The sequence below is a fragment of the Hoplias malabaricus genome, unplaced genomic scaffold, assembly GCF_029633855.1.
Source record: "Hoplias malabaricus isolate fHopMal1 unplaced genomic scaffold, fHopMal1.hap1 scaffold_67, whole genome shotgun sequence".
NCBI lineage: Eukaryota > Metazoa > Chordata > Actinopteri > Characiformes > Erythrinidae > Hoplias > Hoplias malabaricus.
Window position 1 is genome coordinate 1 of NW_027100801.1, and position 12,464 is coordinate 12,464.

The following is a 12,464-nucleotide window of genomic DNA, read 5'->3' on the forward strand; positions in this document are numbered from 1 at the left end:
TACAGCACCTAGTATTCCCAGGCAGTCTCCCATCCAAGTACTAACTAGGCCCAACTCTTCTTCGCTTCCGAGATCAGACGGGATCGGGCTTTCAAGGAGTGGTATGGCCGTAAGCGATCACTGCTGGCTGTAGAAGACTATTTCTATATACTCTTCTAAGAGTAATACTTGTTTTAGAGCTGCCTGTAAACGGTAGACCACCTGACACCTCAAATGAAAATGATTGGCTTTCCAGTTCGTTTTTTTTTTTTTTTGTTGTTTGTTTTTTTTAAGTTATCTTCTTCTCTTGTGTTTAAATGACTGTGGTTACTGTCTTTATAATAGAAACTTAAGCTAAAAAGCTTACAGCACCTAGTATTCCCAGGCAGTCTCCCATCCAAGTACTAACTAGGCCCAACTCTTCTTCGCTTCCGAGATCAGACGGGATCGGGCTTTCAAGGAGTGGTATGGCCGTAAGCGATCACTGCTGGCTGTAGAAGACTATTTCTATATACTCTTCTAAGAGTAATACTTGTTTTAGAGCTGCCTGTAAACGGTAGACCACCTGACACCTCAAATGAAAATGATTGGCTTTCCAGTTCGTTTTTTTTTTTTTTTGTTGTTTGTTTTTTTTAAGTTATCTTCTTCTCTTGTGTTTAAATGACTGTGGTTACTGTCTTTATAATAGAAACTTAAGCTAAAAAGCTTACAGCACCTAGTATTCCCAGGCAGTCTCCCATCCAAGTACTAACTAGGCCCAACTCTTCTTCGCTTCCGAGATCAGACGAGATCGGGCTTTCAAGGAGTGGTATGGCCGTAAGCGATCACTGCTGGCTGTAGAAGACTATTTCTATATACTCTTCTAAGAGTAATACTTGTTTTAGAGCTGCCTGTAAACGGTAGACCACCTGACACCTCAAATGAAAATGATTGGCTTTCCAGTTCGTTTTTTTTTTTTTTTGTTGTTTGTTTTTTTTAAGTTATCTTCTTCTCTTGTGTTTAAATGACTGTGGTTACTGTCTTTATAATAGAAACTTAAGCTAAAAAGCTTACAGCACCTAGTATTCCCAGGCAGTCTCCCATCCAAGTACTAACTAGGCCCAACTCTTCTTCGCTTCCGAGATCAGACGGGATCGGGCTTTCAAGGAGTGGTATGGCCGTAAGCGATCACTGCTGGCTGTAGAAGACTATTTCTATATACTCTTCTAAGAGTAATACTTGTTTTAGAGCTGCCTGTAAACGGTAGACCACCTGACACCTCAAATGAAAATGATTGGCTTTCCAGTTCGTTTTTTTTTTTTTTTGTTGTTTGTTTTTTTTAAGTTATCTTCTTCTCTTGTGTTTAAATGACTGTGGTTACTGTCTTTATAATAGAAACTTAAGCTAAAAAGCTTACAGCACCTAGTATTCCCAGGCAGTCTCCCATCCAAGTACTAACTAGGCCCAACTCTTCTTCGCTTCCGAGATCAGACGGGATCGGGCTTTCAAGGAGTGGTATGGCCGTAAGCGATCACTGCTGGCTGTAGAAGACTATTTCTATATACTCTTCTAAGAGTAATACTTGTTTTAGAGCTGCCTGTAAACGGTAGACCACCTGACACCTCAAATGAAAATGATTGGCTTTCCAGTTCGTTTTTTTTTTTTTGTTGTTTTTTTTTTTTAAGTTTTCTTCTTCTCTTGTGTTTAAATGACTGTGGTTACTGTCTTTATAATAGAAACTTAAGCTAAAAAGCTTACAGCACCTAGTATTCCCAGGCAGTCTCCCATCCAAGTACTAACTAGGCCCAACTCTTCTTCGCTTCCGAGATCAGACGGGATCGGGCTTTCAAGGAGTGGTATGGCCGTAAGCGATCACTGCTGGCTGTAGAAGACTATTTCTATATACTCTTCTAAGAGTAATACTTGTTTTAGAGCTGCCTGTAAACGGTAGACCACCTGACACCTCAAATGAAAATGATTGGCTTTCCAGTTCGTTTTTTTTTTTTTTTTGTTGTTTGTTTTTTTTAAGTTATCTTCTTCTCTTGTGTTTAAATGACTGTGGTTACTGTCTTTATAATAGAAACTTAAGCTAAAAAGCTTACAGCACCTAGTATTCCCAGGCAGTCTCCCATCCAAGTACTAACTAGGCCCAACTCTTCTTCGCTTCCGAGATCAGACGGGATCGGGCTTTCAAGGAGTGGTATGGCCGTAAGCGATCACTGCTGGCTGTAGAAGACTATTTCTATATACTCTTCTAAGAGTAATACTTGTTTTAGAGCTGCCTGTAAACGGTAGACCACCTGACACCTCAAATGAAAATGATTGGCTTTCCAGTTCGTTTTTTTTTTTTTTGTTGTTTGTTTTTTTTAAGTTATCTTCTTCTCTTGTGTTTAAATGACTGTGGTTACTGTCTTTATAATAGAAACTTAAGCTAAAAAGCTTACAGCACCTAGTATTCCCAGGCAGTCTCCCATCCAAGTACTAACTAGGCCCAACTCTTCTTCGCTTCCGAGATCAGACGAGATCGGGCTTTCAAGGAGTGGTATGGCCGTAAGCGATCACTGCTGGCTGTAGAAGACTATTTCTATATACTCTTCTAAGAGTAATACTTGTTTTAGAGCTGCCTGTAAACGGTAGACCACCTGACACCTCAAATGAAAATGATTGGCTTTCCAGTTCGTTTTTTTTTTTTTTTGTTGTTTGTTTTTTTTAAGTTATCTTCTTCTCTTGTGTTTAAATGACTGTGGTTACTGTCTTTATAATAGAAACTTAAGCTAAAAAGCTTACAGCACCTAGTATTCCCAGGCAGTCTCCCATCCAAGTACTAACTAGGCCCAACTCTTCTTCGCTTCCGAGATCAGACGGGATCGGGCTTTCAAGGAGTGGTATGGCCGTAAGCGATCACTGCTGGCTGTAGAAGACTATTTCTATATACTCTTCTAAGAGTAATACTTGTTTTAGAGCTGCCTGTAAACGGTAGACCACCTGACACCTCAAATGAAAATGATTGGCTTTCCAGTTCGTTTTTTTTTTTTTTTGTTGTTTGTTTTTTTTAAGTTATCTTCTTCTCTTGTGTTTAAATGACTGTGGTTACTGTCTTTATAATAGAAACTTAAGCTAAAAAGCTTACAGCACCTAGTATTCCCAGGCAGTCTCCCATCCAAGTACTAACTAGGCCCAACTCTTCTTCGCTTCCGAGATCAGACGGGATCGGGCTTTCAAGGAGTGGTATGGCCGTAAGCGATCACTGCTGGCTGTAGAAGACTATTTCTATATACTCTTCTAAGAGTAATACTTGTTTTAGAGCTGCCTGTAAACGGTAGACCACCTGACACCTCAAATGAAAATGATTGGCTTTCCAGTTCGTTTTTTTTTTTTTTTGTTGTTTGTTTTTTTTAAGTTATCTTCTTCTCTTGTGTTTAAATGACTGTGGTTACTGTCTTTATAATAGAAACTTAAGCTAAAAAGCTTACAGCACCTAGTATTCCCAGGCAGTCTCCCATCCAAGTACTAACTAGGCCCAACTCTTCTTCGCTTCCGAGATCAGACGGGATCGGGCTTTCAAGGAGTGGTATGGCCGTAAGCGATCACTGCTGGCTGTAGAAGACTATTTCTATATACTCTTCTAAGAGTAATACTTGTTTTAGAGCTGCCTGTAAACGGTAGACCACCTGACACCTCAAATGAAAATGATTGGCTTTCCAGTTCGTTTTTTTTTTTTTGTTGTTTTTTTCTTCTCTTGTGTTTAAATGACTGTGGTTACTGTCTTTATAATAGAAGCTTAAGCTAAAAAGCTTACAGCACCTAGTATTCCCAGGCAGTCTCCCATCCAAGTACTAACTAGGCCCAACTCTTCTTTGCTTCCGAGATCAGACGAGATCGGGCTTTCAAGGAGTGGTATGGCCGTAAGCGATCACTGCTGGCTGTAGAAGACTATTTCTATATACTCTTCTAAGAGTAATACTTGTTTTAGAGCTGCCTGTAAACGGTAGACCACCTGACACCTCAAATGAAAATGATTGGCTTTCCAGTTCGTTTTTTTTTTTTTGTTGTTTTTTTCTTCTCTTGTGTTTAAATGACTGTGGTTACTGTCTTTATAATAGAAGCTTAAGCTAAAAAGCTTACAGCACCTAGTATTCCCAGGCAGTCTCCCATCCAAGTACTAACTAGGCCCAACTCTTCTTCGCTTTCGAGATCAGACGAGATCGGGCTTTCAAGGAGTGGTATGGCCGTAAGCGATCACTGCTGGCTGTAGAAGACTATTTCTATATACTCTTCTAAGAGTAATACTTGTTTTAGAGCTGCCTGTAAACGGTAGACCACCTGACACCTCAAATGAAAATGATTGGCTTTCCAGTTCGTTTTTTTTTTTTTGTTGTTGTTTTTTTTTAAGTTTTCTTCTTCTCTTGTGTTTAAATGACTGTGGTTACTGTCTTTATAATAGAAACTTAAGCTAAAAAGCTTACAGCACCTAGTATTCCCAGGCAGTCTCCCATCCAAGTACTAACTAGGCCCAACTCTTCTTCGCTTCCGAGATCAGACGGGATCGGGCTTTCAAGGAGTGGTATGGCCGTAAGCGATCACTGCTGGCTGTAGAAGACTATTTCTATATACTCTTCTAAGAGTAATACTTGTTTTAGAGCTGCCTGTAAACGGTAGACCACCTGACACCTCAAATGAAAATGATTGGCTTTCCAGTTCGTTTTTTTTTTTTTTGTTGTTGTTTTTTTTTTAAGTTTTCTTCTTCTCTTGTGTTTAAATGACTGTGGTTACTGTCTTTATAATAGAAACTTAAGCTAAAAAACTTACAGCACCTAGTATTCCCAGGCAGTCTCCCATCCAAGCACTAACTAGGCCCAACTCTTCTTCGCTTCCGAGATCAGACGAGATCGGGCTTTCAAGGAGTGGTATGGCCGTAAGCGATCACTGCTGGCTGTAGAAGACTATTTCTATATACTCTTCTAAGAGTAATACTTGTTTTAGAGCTGCCTGTAAACGGTAGACCACCTGACACCTCAAATGAAAATGATTGGCTTTCCAGTTCGTTTTTTTTTTTTTGTTGTTTTTTTCTTCTCTTGTGTTTAAATGACTGTGGTTACTGTCTTTATAATAGAAGCTTAAGCTAAAAAGCTTACAGCACCTAGTATTCCCAGGCAGTCTCCCATCCAAGTACTAACTAGGCCCAACTCTTCTTCACTTCCGAGATCAGACGAGATCGGGCTTTCAAGGAGTGGTATGGCCGTAAGCGATCACTGCTGGCTGTAGAAGACTATTTCTATATACTCTTCTAAGAGTAATACTTGTTTTAGAGCTGCCTGTAAACGGTAGACCACCTGACACCTCAAATGAAAATGATTGGCTTTCCAGTTCGTTTTTTTTTTTTTTTGTTGTTTGTTTTTTTTAAGTTATCTTCTTCTCTTGTGTTTAAATGACTGTGGTTACTGCCTTTATAATAGAAACTTAAGCTAAAAAGCTTACAGCACCTAGTATTCCCAGGCAGTCTCCCATCCAAGTACTAACTAGGCCCAACTCTTCTTCGCTTCCGAGATCAGACGGGATCGGGCTTTCAAGGAGTGGTATGGCCGTAAGCGATCACTGCTGGCTGTAGAAGACTATTTCTATATACTCTTCTAAGAGTAATACTTGTTTTAGAGCTGCCTGTAAACGGTAGACCACCTGACACCTCAAATGAAAATGATTGGCTTTCCAGTTCGTTTTTTTTTTTTTGTTGTTTTTTTCTTCTCTTGTGTTTAAATGACTGTGGTTACTGTCTTTATAATAGAAGCTTAAGCTAAAAAGCTTACAGCACCTAGTATTCCCAGGCAGTCTCCCATCCAAGTACTAACTAGGCCCAACTCTTCTTCGCTTCCGAGATCAGACGAGATCGGGCTTTCAAGGAGTGGTATGGCCGTAAGCGATCACTGCTGGCTGTAGAAGACTATTTCTATATACTCTTCTAAGAGTAATACTTGTTTTAGAGCTGCCTGTAAACGGTAGACCACCTGACACCTCAAATGAAAATGATTGGCTTTCCAGTTCGTTTTTTTTTTTTTTGTTGTTGTTTTTTTTTAAGTTTTCTTCTTCTCTTGTGTTTAAATGACTGTGGTTACTGTCTTTATAATAGAAACTTAAGCTAAAAAGCTTACAGCACCTAGTATTCCCAGGCAGTCTCCCATCCAAGTACTAACTAGGCCCAACTCTTCTTCGCTTCCGAGATCAGACGGGATCGGGCTTTCAAGGAGTGGTATGGCCGTAAGCGATCACTGCTGGCTGTAGAAGACTATTTCTATATACTCTTCTAAGAGTAATACTTGTTTTAGAGCTGCCTGTAAACGGTAGACCACCTGACACCTCAAATGAAAATGATTGGCTTTCCAGTTCGTTTTTTTTTTTTTTGTTGTTGTTTTTTTTTTAAGTTTTCTTCTTCTCTTGTGTTTAAATGACTGTGGTTACTGTCTTTATAATAGAAACTTAAGCTAAAAAGCTTACAGCACCTAGTATTCCCAGGCAGTCTCCCATCCAAGTACTAACTAGGCCCAACTCTTCTTCGCTTCCGAGATCAGACGAGATCGGGCTTTCAAGGAGTGGTATGGCCGTAAGCGATCACTGCTGGCTGTAGAAGACTATTTCTATATACTCTTCTAAGAGTAATACTTGTTTTAGAGCTGCCTGTAAACGGTAGACCACCTGACACCTCAAATGAAAATGATTGGCTTTCCAGTTCGTTTTTTTTTTTTTGTTGTTTTTTTCTTCTCTTGTGTTTAAATGACTGTGGTTACTGTCTTTATAATAGAAGCTTAAGCTAAAAAGCTTACAGCACCTAGTATTCCCAGGCAGTCTCCCATCCAAGTACTAACTAGGCCCAACTCTTCTTCGCTTCCGAGATCAGACGAGATCGGGCTTTCAAGGAGTGGTATGGCCGTAAGCGATCACTGCTGGCTGTAGAAGACTATTTCTATATACTCTTCTAAGAGTAATACTTGTTTTAGAGCTGCCTGTAAACGGTAGACCACCTGACACCTCAAATGAAAATGATTGGCTTTCCAGTTCGTTTTTTTTTTTTTTTGTTGTTTGTTTTTTTTAAGTTATCTTCTTCTCTTGTGTTTAAATGACTGTGGTTACTGCCTTTATAATAGAAACTTAAGCTAAAAAGCTTACAGCACCTAGTATTCCCAGGCAGTCTCCCATCCAAGTACTAACTAGGCCCAACTCTTCTTCGCTTCCGAGATCAGACGGGATCGGGCTTTCAAGGAGTGGTATGGCCGTAAGCGATCACTGCTGGCTGTAGAAGACTATTTCTATATACTCTTCTAAGAGTAATACTTGTTTTAGAGCTGCCTGTAAACGGTAGACCACCTGACACCTCAAATGAAAATGATTGGCTTTCCAGTTCGTTTTTTTTTTTTTTGTTGTTGTTTTTTTTTTAAGTTTTCTTCTTCTCTTGTGTTTAAATGACTGTGGTTACTGTCTTTATAATAGAAACTTAAGCTAAAAAGCTTACAGCACCTAGTATTCCCAGGCAGTCTCCCATCCAAGTACTAACTAGGCCCAACTCTTCTTCGCTTCCGAGATCAGACGAGATCGGGCTTTCAAGGAGTGGTATGGCCGTAAGCGATCACTGCTGGCTGTAGAAGACTATTTCTATATACTCTTCTAAGAGTAATACTTGTTTTAGAGCTGCCTGTAAACGGTAGACCACCTGACACCTCAAATGAAAATGATTGGCTTTCCAGTTCGTTTTTTTTTTTTTTTTTTGTTTGTTTTTTTTAAGTTTTCTTCTTCTCTTGTGTTTAAATGACTGTGGTTACTGTCTTTATAATAGAAACTTAAGCTAAAAAGCTTACAGCACCTAGTATTCCCAGGCAGTCTCCCATCCAAGTACTAACTAGGCCCAACTCTTCTTCGCTTCCGAGATCAGACGGGATCGGGCTTTCAAGGAGTGGTATGGCCGTAAGCGATCACTGCTGGCTGTAGAAGACTATTTCTATATACTCTTCTAAGAGTAATACTTGTTTTAGAGCTGCCTGTAAACGGTAGACCACCTGACACCTCAAATGAAAATGATTGGCTTTCCAGTTCGTTTTTTTTTTTTTTTTTTTTTGTTTTTTTTAAATTTTCTTCTTCTCTTGTGTTTAAATGACTGTGGTTACTGTCTTTATAAAAAGCTTACAGCACCTAGTATTCCCAGGCAGTCTCCCATCCAAGTACTAACTAGACCCAACTCTTCTTCGCTTCCGAGATCAGACGAGATCGGGCTTTCAAGGAGTGGTATGGCCATAAGCGATCACTGTTGGCTGTAGAAGACTATTTCTATATACTCTTCTAAGAGTAATACTTGTTTTAGAGCTGCCTGTAAACGGTAGACCACCTGACACCTCAAATGAAAATGATTGGCTTTCCAGTTTGTTTGTTTTTTTTTTTGTTGTTTGTTTTTTTTAAGTTATCTTCTTCTCTTGTGTTTAAATGACTGTGGTTACTGTCTTTATAATAGAAACTTAAGCTAAAAAGCTTACAGCACCTAGTATTCCCAGGCAGTCTCCCATCCAAGTACTAACTAGGCCCAACTCTTCTTCGCTTCCGAGATCAGACGGGATCGGGCTTTCAAGGAGTGGTATGGCCGTAAGCGATCACTGCTGGCTGTAGAAGACTATTTCTATATACTCTTCTAAGAGTAATACTTGTTTTAGAGCTGCCTGTAAACGGTAGACCACCTGACACCTCAAATGAAAATGATTGGCTTTCCAGTTCGTTTTTTTTTTTTTTGTTGTTGTTTTTTTTTTAAGTTTTCTTCTTCTCTTGTGTTTAAATGACTGTGGTTACTGTCTTTATAATAGAAACTTAAGCTAAAAAGCTTACAGCACCTAGTATTCCCAGGCAGTCTCCCATCCAAGTACTAACTAGGCCCAACTCTTCTTCGCTTCCGAGATCAGACGAGATCGGGCTTTCAAGGAGTGGTATGGCCGTAAGCGATCACTGCTGGCTGTAGAAGACTATTTCTATATACTCTTCTAAGAGTAATACTTGTTTTAGAGCTGCCTGTAAACGGTAGACCACCTGACACCTCAAATGAAAATGATTGGCTTTCCAGTTCGTTTTTTTTTTTTTTTTTTGTTTGTTTTTTTTAAGTTTTCTTCTTCTCTTGTGTTTAAATGACTGTGGTTACTGTCTTTATAATAGAAACTTAAGCTAAAAAGCTTACAGCACCTAGTATTCCCAGGCAGTCTCCCATCCAAGTACTAACTAGGCCCAACTCTTCTTCGCTTCCGAGATCAGACGGGATCGGGCTTTCAAGGAGTGGTATGGCCGTAAGCGATCACTGCTGGCTGTAGAAGACTATTTCTATATACTCTTCTAAGAGTAATACTTGTTTTAGAGCTGCCTGTAAACGGTAGACCACCTGACACCTCAAATGAAAATGATTGGCTTTCCAGTTCGTTTTTTTTTTTTTTTTTTTTTGTTTTTTTTAAATTTTCTTCTTCTCTTGTGTTTAAATGACTGTGGTTACTGTCTTTATAAAAAGCTTACAGCACCTAGTATTCCCAGGCAGTCTCCCATCCAAGTACTAACTAGACCCAACTCTTCTTCGCTTCCGAGATCAGACGAGATCGGGCTTTCAAGGAGTGGTATGGCCATAAGCGATCACTGTTGGCTGTAGAAGACTATTTCTATATACTCTTCTAAGAGTAATACTTGTTTTAGAGCTGCCTGTAAACGGTAGACCACCTGACACCTCAAATGAAAATGATTGGCTTTCCAGTTTGTTTGTTTTTTTTTTTGTTGTTTGTTTTTTTTAAGTTATCTTCTTCTCTTGTGTTTAAATGACTGTGGTTACTGTCTTTATAATAGAAACTTAAGCTAAAAAGCTTACAGCACCTAGTATTCCCAGGCAGTCTCCCATCCAAGTACTAACTAGGCCCAACTCTTCTTCGCTTCCGAGATCAGACGGGATCGGGCTTTCAAGGAGTGGTATGGCCGTAAGCGATCACTGCTGGCTGTAGAAGACTATTTCTATATACTCTTCTAAGAGTAATACTTGTTTTAGAGCTGCCTGTAAACGGTAGACCACCTGACACCTCAAATGAAAATGATTGGCTTTCCAGTTCGTTTTTTTTTTTTGTTGTTTTTTTCTTCTCTTGTGTTTAAATGACTGTGGTTACTGTCTTTATAATAGAAGCTTAAGCTAAAAAGCTTACAGCACCTAGTATTCCCAGGCAGTCTCCCATCCAAGTACTAACTAGGCCCAACTCTTCTTCGCTTCCGAGATCAGACGAGATCGGGCTTTCAAGGAGTGGTATGGCCGTAAGCGATCACTGCTGGCTGTAGAAGACTATTTCTATATACTCTTCTAAGAGTAATACTTGTTTTAGAGCTGCCTGTAAACGGTAGACCACCTGACACCTCAAATGAAAATGATTGGCTTTCCAGTTCGTTTTTTTTTTTTTTTGTTGTTTGTTTTTTTTAAGTTATCTTCTTCTCTTGTGTTTAAATGACTGTGGTTACTGTCTTTATAATAGAAACTTAAGCTAAAAAGCTTACAGCACCTAGTATTCCCAGGCAGTCTCCCATCCAAGTACTAACTAGGCCCAACTCTTCTTCGCTTCCGAGATCAGACGGGATCGGGCTTTCAAGGAGTGGTATGGCCGTAAGCGATCACTGCTGGCTGTAGAAGACTATTTCTATATACTCTTCTAAGAGTAATACTTGTTTTAGAGCTGCCTGTAAACGGTAGACCACCTGACACCTCAAATGAAAATGATTGGCTTTCCAGTTCGTTTTTTTTTTTTGTTGTTTTTTTCTTCTCTTGTGTTTAAATGACTGTGGTTACTGTCTTTATAATAGAAGCTTAAGCTAAAAAGCTTACAGCACCTAGTATTCCCAGGCAGTCTCCCATCCAAGTACTAACTAGGCCCAACTCTTCTTCGCTTCCGAGATCAGACGAGATCGGGCTTTCAAGGAGTGGTATGGCCGTAAGCGATCACTGCTGGCTGTAGAAGACTATTTCTATATACTCTTCTAAGAGTAATACTTGTTTTAGAGCTGCCTGTAAACGGTAGACCACCTGACACCTCAAATGAAAATGATTGGCTTTCCAGTTCGTTTTTTTTTTTTTTTGTTGTTTGTTTTTTTTAAGTTATCTTCTTCTCTTGTGTTTAAATGACTGTGGTTACTGTCTTTATAATAGAAACTTAAGCTAAAAAGCTTACAGCACCTAGTATTCCCAGGCAGTCTCCCATCCAAGTACTAACTAGGCCCAACTCTTCTTCGCTTCCGAGATCAGACGGGATCGGGCTTTCAAGGAGTGGTATGGCCGTAAGCGATCACTGCTGGCTGTAGAAGACTATTTCTATATACTCTTCTAAGAGTAATACTTGTTTTAGAGCTGCCTGTAAACGGTAGACCACCTGACACCTCAAATGAAAATGATTGGCTTTCCAGTTCGTTTTTTTTTTTTTTTTGTTTGTTTTTTTTAAGTTTTCTTCTTCTCTTGTGTTTAAATGACTGTGGTTACTGTCTTTATAATAGAAACTTAAGCTAAAAAGCTTACTGCACCTAGTATTCCCAGGCAGTCTCCCATCCAAGTACTAACTAGACCCAACTCTTCTTCGCTTCCGAGATCAGACGAGATCGGGCTTTCAAGGAGTGGTATGGCCGTAAGCGATCACTGCTGGCTGTAGAAGACTATTTCTATATACTCTTCTAAGAGTAATACTTGTTTTAGAGCTGCCTGTAAACGGTAGACCACCTGACACCTCAAATGAAAATGATTGGCTTTCCAGTTCGTTTTTTTTTTTTTTTGTTGTTTGTTTTTTTTAAGTTATCTTCTTCTCTTGTGTTTAAATGACTGTGGTTACTGTCTTTATAATAGAAACTTAAGCTAAAAAGCTTACAGCACCTAGTATTCCCAGGCAGTCTCCCATCCAAGTACTAACTAGGCCCAACTCTTCTTCGCTTCCGAGATCAGACGGGATCGGGCTTTCAAGGAGTGGTATGGCCGTAAGCGATCACTGCTGGCTGTAGAAGACTATTTCTATATACTCTTCTAAGAGTAATACTTGTTTTAGAGCTGCCTGTAAACGGTAGACCACCTGACACCTCAAATGAAAATGATTGGCTTTCCAGTTCGTTTTTTTTTTTTTGTTGTTTTTTTCTTCTCTTGTGTTTAAATGACTGTGGTTACTGTCTTTATAATAGAAGCTTAAGCTAAAAAGCTTACAGCACCTAGTATTCCCAGGCAGTCTCCCATCCAAGTACTAACTAGGCCCAACTCTTCTTCGCTTCCGAGATCAGACGAGATCGGGCTTTCAAGGAGTGGTATGGCCGTAAGCGATCACTGCTGGCTGTAGAAGACTATTTCTATATACTCTTCTAAGAGTAATACTTGTTTTAGAGCTGCCTGTAAACGGTAGACCACCTGACACCTCAAATGAAAATGATTGGCTTTCCAGTTCGTTTTTTTTTTTTTTTGTTGTTTGTTTTTTTTAAGTTATCTTCTTCTCTTGTGTTTA

The 12,464-nt window shown here is 39.5% G+C and overlaps 31 non-coding genes and 6 pseudogenes across 31 annotated transcripts; all 37 read right to left on the minus strand.

Annotated features, from left to right (window-relative positions):
- Positions 1-115, minus strand: LOC136680451 (5S ribosomal RNA; annotated as a pseudogene; the record flags this gene model as incomplete).
- Positions 116-339: 224 nt separating this feature from the next.
- LOC136680699 (5S ribosomal RNA) lies at positions 340-458 on the minus strand. Its single transcript, XR_010797305.1, has one exon. It is a non-coding gene; the product is annotated as a 5S ribosomal RNA (ribosomal RNA).
- Positions 459-682: 224 nt separating this feature from the next.
- On the minus strand, positions 683-801 carry LOC136680321 (5S ribosomal RNA). Its single transcript, XR_010796974.1, has one exon. It is a non-coding gene; the product is annotated as a 5S ribosomal RNA (ribosomal RNA).
- A 224-nt stretch (positions 802-1,025) lies between these two features.
- Positions 1,026-1,144, minus strand: LOC136680710 (5S ribosomal RNA). Its single transcript, XR_010797316.1, has one exon. It is a non-coding gene; the product is annotated as a 5S ribosomal RNA (ribosomal RNA).
- Positions 1,145-1,368: 224 nt separating this feature from the next.
- On the minus strand, positions 1,369-1,487 carry LOC136680722 (5S ribosomal RNA). The gene has a single exon (XR_010797327.1). It is a non-coding gene; the product is annotated as a 5S ribosomal RNA (ribosomal RNA).
- Positions 1,488-1,709: 222 nt separating this feature from the next.
- On the minus strand, positions 1,710-1,828 carry LOC136680734 (5S ribosomal RNA). The gene has a single exon (XR_010797338.1). It is a non-coding gene; the product is annotated as a 5S ribosomal RNA (ribosomal RNA).
- Positions 1,829-2,053: 225 nt separating this feature from the next.
- On the minus strand, positions 2,054-2,172 carry LOC136680745 (5S ribosomal RNA). Its single transcript, XR_010797349.1, has one exon. It is a non-coding gene; the product is annotated as a 5S ribosomal RNA (ribosomal RNA).
- A 223-nt stretch (positions 2,173-2,395) lies between these two features.
- Positions 2,396-2,514, minus strand: LOC136680322 (5S ribosomal RNA). Its single transcript, XR_010796975.1, has one exon. It is a non-coding gene; the product is annotated as a 5S ribosomal RNA (ribosomal RNA).
- Positions 2,515-2,738: 224 nt separating this feature from the next.
- Positions 2,739-2,857, minus strand: LOC136680756 (5S ribosomal RNA). The gene has a single exon (XR_010797361.1). It is a non-coding gene; the product is annotated as a 5S ribosomal RNA (ribosomal RNA).
- A 224-nt stretch (positions 2,858-3,081) lies between these two features.
- On the minus strand, positions 3,082-3,200 carry LOC136680769 (5S ribosomal RNA). Its single transcript, XR_010797372.1, has one exon. It is a non-coding gene; the product is annotated as a 5S ribosomal RNA (ribosomal RNA).
- A 224-nt stretch (positions 3,201-3,424) lies between these two features.
- Positions 3,425-3,543, minus strand: LOC136680782 (5S ribosomal RNA). The gene has a single exon (XR_010797384.1). It is a non-coding gene; the product is annotated as a 5S ribosomal RNA (ribosomal RNA).
- A 207-nt stretch (positions 3,544-3,750) lies between these two features.
- LOC136680374 (5S ribosomal RNA) lies at positions 3,751-3,869 on the minus strand. The gene has a single exon (XR_010797025.1). It is a non-coding gene; the product is annotated as a 5S ribosomal RNA (ribosomal RNA).
- Positions 3,870-4,076: 207 nt separating this feature from the next.
- LOC136680412 (5S ribosomal RNA) lies at positions 4,077-4,195 on the minus strand (annotated as a pseudogene).
- A 222-nt stretch (positions 4,196-4,417) lies between these two features.
- LOC136680793 (5S ribosomal RNA) lies at positions 4,418-4,536 on the minus strand. Its single transcript, XR_010797395.1, has one exon. It is a non-coding gene; the product is annotated as a 5S ribosomal RNA (ribosomal RNA).
- Positions 4,537-4,760: 224 nt separating this feature from the next.
- Positions 4,761-4,879, minus strand: LOC136680440 (5S ribosomal RNA; annotated as a pseudogene).
- Positions 4,880-5,086: 207 nt separating this feature from the next.
- LOC136680263 (5S ribosomal RNA) lies at positions 5,087-5,205 on the minus strand. The gene has a single exon (XR_010796919.1). It is a non-coding gene; the product is annotated as a 5S ribosomal RNA (ribosomal RNA).
- Positions 5,206-5,429: 224 nt separating this feature from the next.
- On the minus strand, positions 5,430-5,548 carry LOC136680804 (5S ribosomal RNA). Its single transcript, XR_010797406.1, has one exon. It is a non-coding gene; the product is annotated as a 5S ribosomal RNA (ribosomal RNA).
- Positions 5,549-5,755: 207 nt separating this feature from the next.
- On the minus strand, positions 5,756-5,874 carry LOC136680323 (5S ribosomal RNA). Its single transcript, XR_010796976.1, has one exon. It is a non-coding gene; the product is annotated as a 5S ribosomal RNA (ribosomal RNA).
- Positions 5,875-6,097: 223 nt separating this feature from the next.
- Positions 6,098-6,216, minus strand: LOC136680816 (5S ribosomal RNA). Its single transcript, XR_010797417.1, has one exon. It is a non-coding gene; the product is annotated as a 5S ribosomal RNA (ribosomal RNA).
- Positions 6,217-6,440: 224 nt separating this feature from the next.
- On the minus strand, positions 6,441-6,559 carry LOC136680325 (5S ribosomal RNA). Its single transcript, XR_010796978.1, has one exon. It is a non-coding gene; the product is annotated as a 5S ribosomal RNA (ribosomal RNA).
- A 207-nt stretch (positions 6,560-6,766) lies between these two features.
- On the minus strand, positions 6,767-6,885 carry LOC136680326 (5S ribosomal RNA). The gene has a single exon (XR_010796979.1). It is a non-coding gene; the product is annotated as a 5S ribosomal RNA (ribosomal RNA).
- A 224-nt stretch (positions 6,886-7,109) lies between these two features.
- Positions 7,110-7,228, minus strand: LOC136680827 (5S ribosomal RNA). Its single transcript, XR_010797428.1, has one exon. It is a non-coding gene; the product is annotated as a 5S ribosomal RNA (ribosomal RNA).
- A 224-nt stretch (positions 7,229-7,452) lies between these two features.
- LOC136680327 (5S ribosomal RNA) lies at positions 7,453-7,571 on the minus strand. The gene has a single exon (XR_010796980.1). It is a non-coding gene; the product is annotated as a 5S ribosomal RNA (ribosomal RNA).
- Positions 7,572-7,795: 224 nt separating this feature from the next.
- LOC136680838 (5S ribosomal RNA) lies at positions 7,796-7,914 on the minus strand. The gene has a single exon (XR_010797439.1). It is a non-coding gene; the product is annotated as a 5S ribosomal RNA (ribosomal RNA).
- Positions 7,915-8,121: 207 nt separating this feature from the next.
- Positions 8,122-8,240, minus strand: LOC136680432 (5S ribosomal RNA; annotated as a pseudogene).
- Positions 8,241-8,464: 224 nt separating this feature from the next.
- On the minus strand, positions 8,465-8,583 carry LOC136680850 (5S ribosomal RNA). The gene has a single exon (XR_010797450.1). It is a non-coding gene; the product is annotated as a 5S ribosomal RNA (ribosomal RNA).
- A 224-nt stretch (positions 8,584-8,807) lies between these two features.
- On the minus strand, positions 8,808-8,926 carry LOC136680328 (5S ribosomal RNA). The gene has a single exon (XR_010796981.1). It is a non-coding gene; the product is annotated as a 5S ribosomal RNA (ribosomal RNA).
- Positions 8,927-9,150: 224 nt separating this feature from the next.
- LOC136680862 (5S ribosomal RNA) lies at positions 9,151-9,269 on the minus strand. Its single transcript, XR_010797461.1, has one exon. It is a non-coding gene; the product is annotated as a 5S ribosomal RNA (ribosomal RNA).
- Positions 9,270-9,476: 207 nt separating this feature from the next.
- On the minus strand, positions 9,477-9,595 carry LOC136680433 (5S ribosomal RNA; annotated as a pseudogene).
- A 224-nt stretch (positions 9,596-9,819) lies between these two features.
- Positions 9,820-9,938, minus strand: LOC136680873 (5S ribosomal RNA). The gene has a single exon (XR_010797472.1). It is a non-coding gene; the product is annotated as a 5S ribosomal RNA (ribosomal RNA).
- A 206-nt stretch (positions 9,939-10,144) lies between these two features.
- Positions 10,145-10,263, minus strand: LOC136680329 (5S ribosomal RNA). Its single transcript, XR_010796982.1, has one exon. It is a non-coding gene; the product is annotated as a 5S ribosomal RNA (ribosomal RNA).
- A 224-nt stretch (positions 10,264-10,487) lies between these two features.
- LOC136680885 (5S ribosomal RNA) lies at positions 10,488-10,606 on the minus strand. The gene has a single exon (XR_010797483.1). It is a non-coding gene; the product is annotated as a 5S ribosomal RNA (ribosomal RNA).
- A 206-nt stretch (positions 10,607-10,812) lies between these two features.
- On the minus strand, positions 10,813-10,931 carry LOC136680330 (5S ribosomal RNA). The gene has a single exon (XR_010796983.1). It is a non-coding gene; the product is annotated as a 5S ribosomal RNA (ribosomal RNA).
- Positions 10,932-11,155: 224 nt separating this feature from the next.
- On the minus strand, positions 11,156-11,274 carry LOC136680897 (5S ribosomal RNA). The gene has a single exon (XR_010797495.1). It is a non-coding gene; the product is annotated as a 5S ribosomal RNA (ribosomal RNA).
- A 222-nt stretch (positions 11,275-11,496) lies between these two features.
- On the minus strand, positions 11,497-11,615 carry LOC136680441 (5S ribosomal RNA; annotated as a pseudogene).
- Positions 11,616-11,839: 224 nt separating this feature from the next.
- Positions 11,840-11,958, minus strand: LOC136680909 (5S ribosomal RNA). The gene has a single exon (XR_010797506.1). It is a non-coding gene; the product is annotated as a 5S ribosomal RNA (ribosomal RNA).
- Positions 11,959-12,165: 207 nt separating this feature from the next.
- Positions 12,166-12,284, minus strand: LOC136680331 (5S ribosomal RNA). Its single transcript, XR_010796984.1, has one exon. It is a non-coding gene; the product is annotated as a 5S ribosomal RNA (ribosomal RNA).
- Between the last annotated feature and the right edge of the window lie 180 nt (positions 12,285-12,464).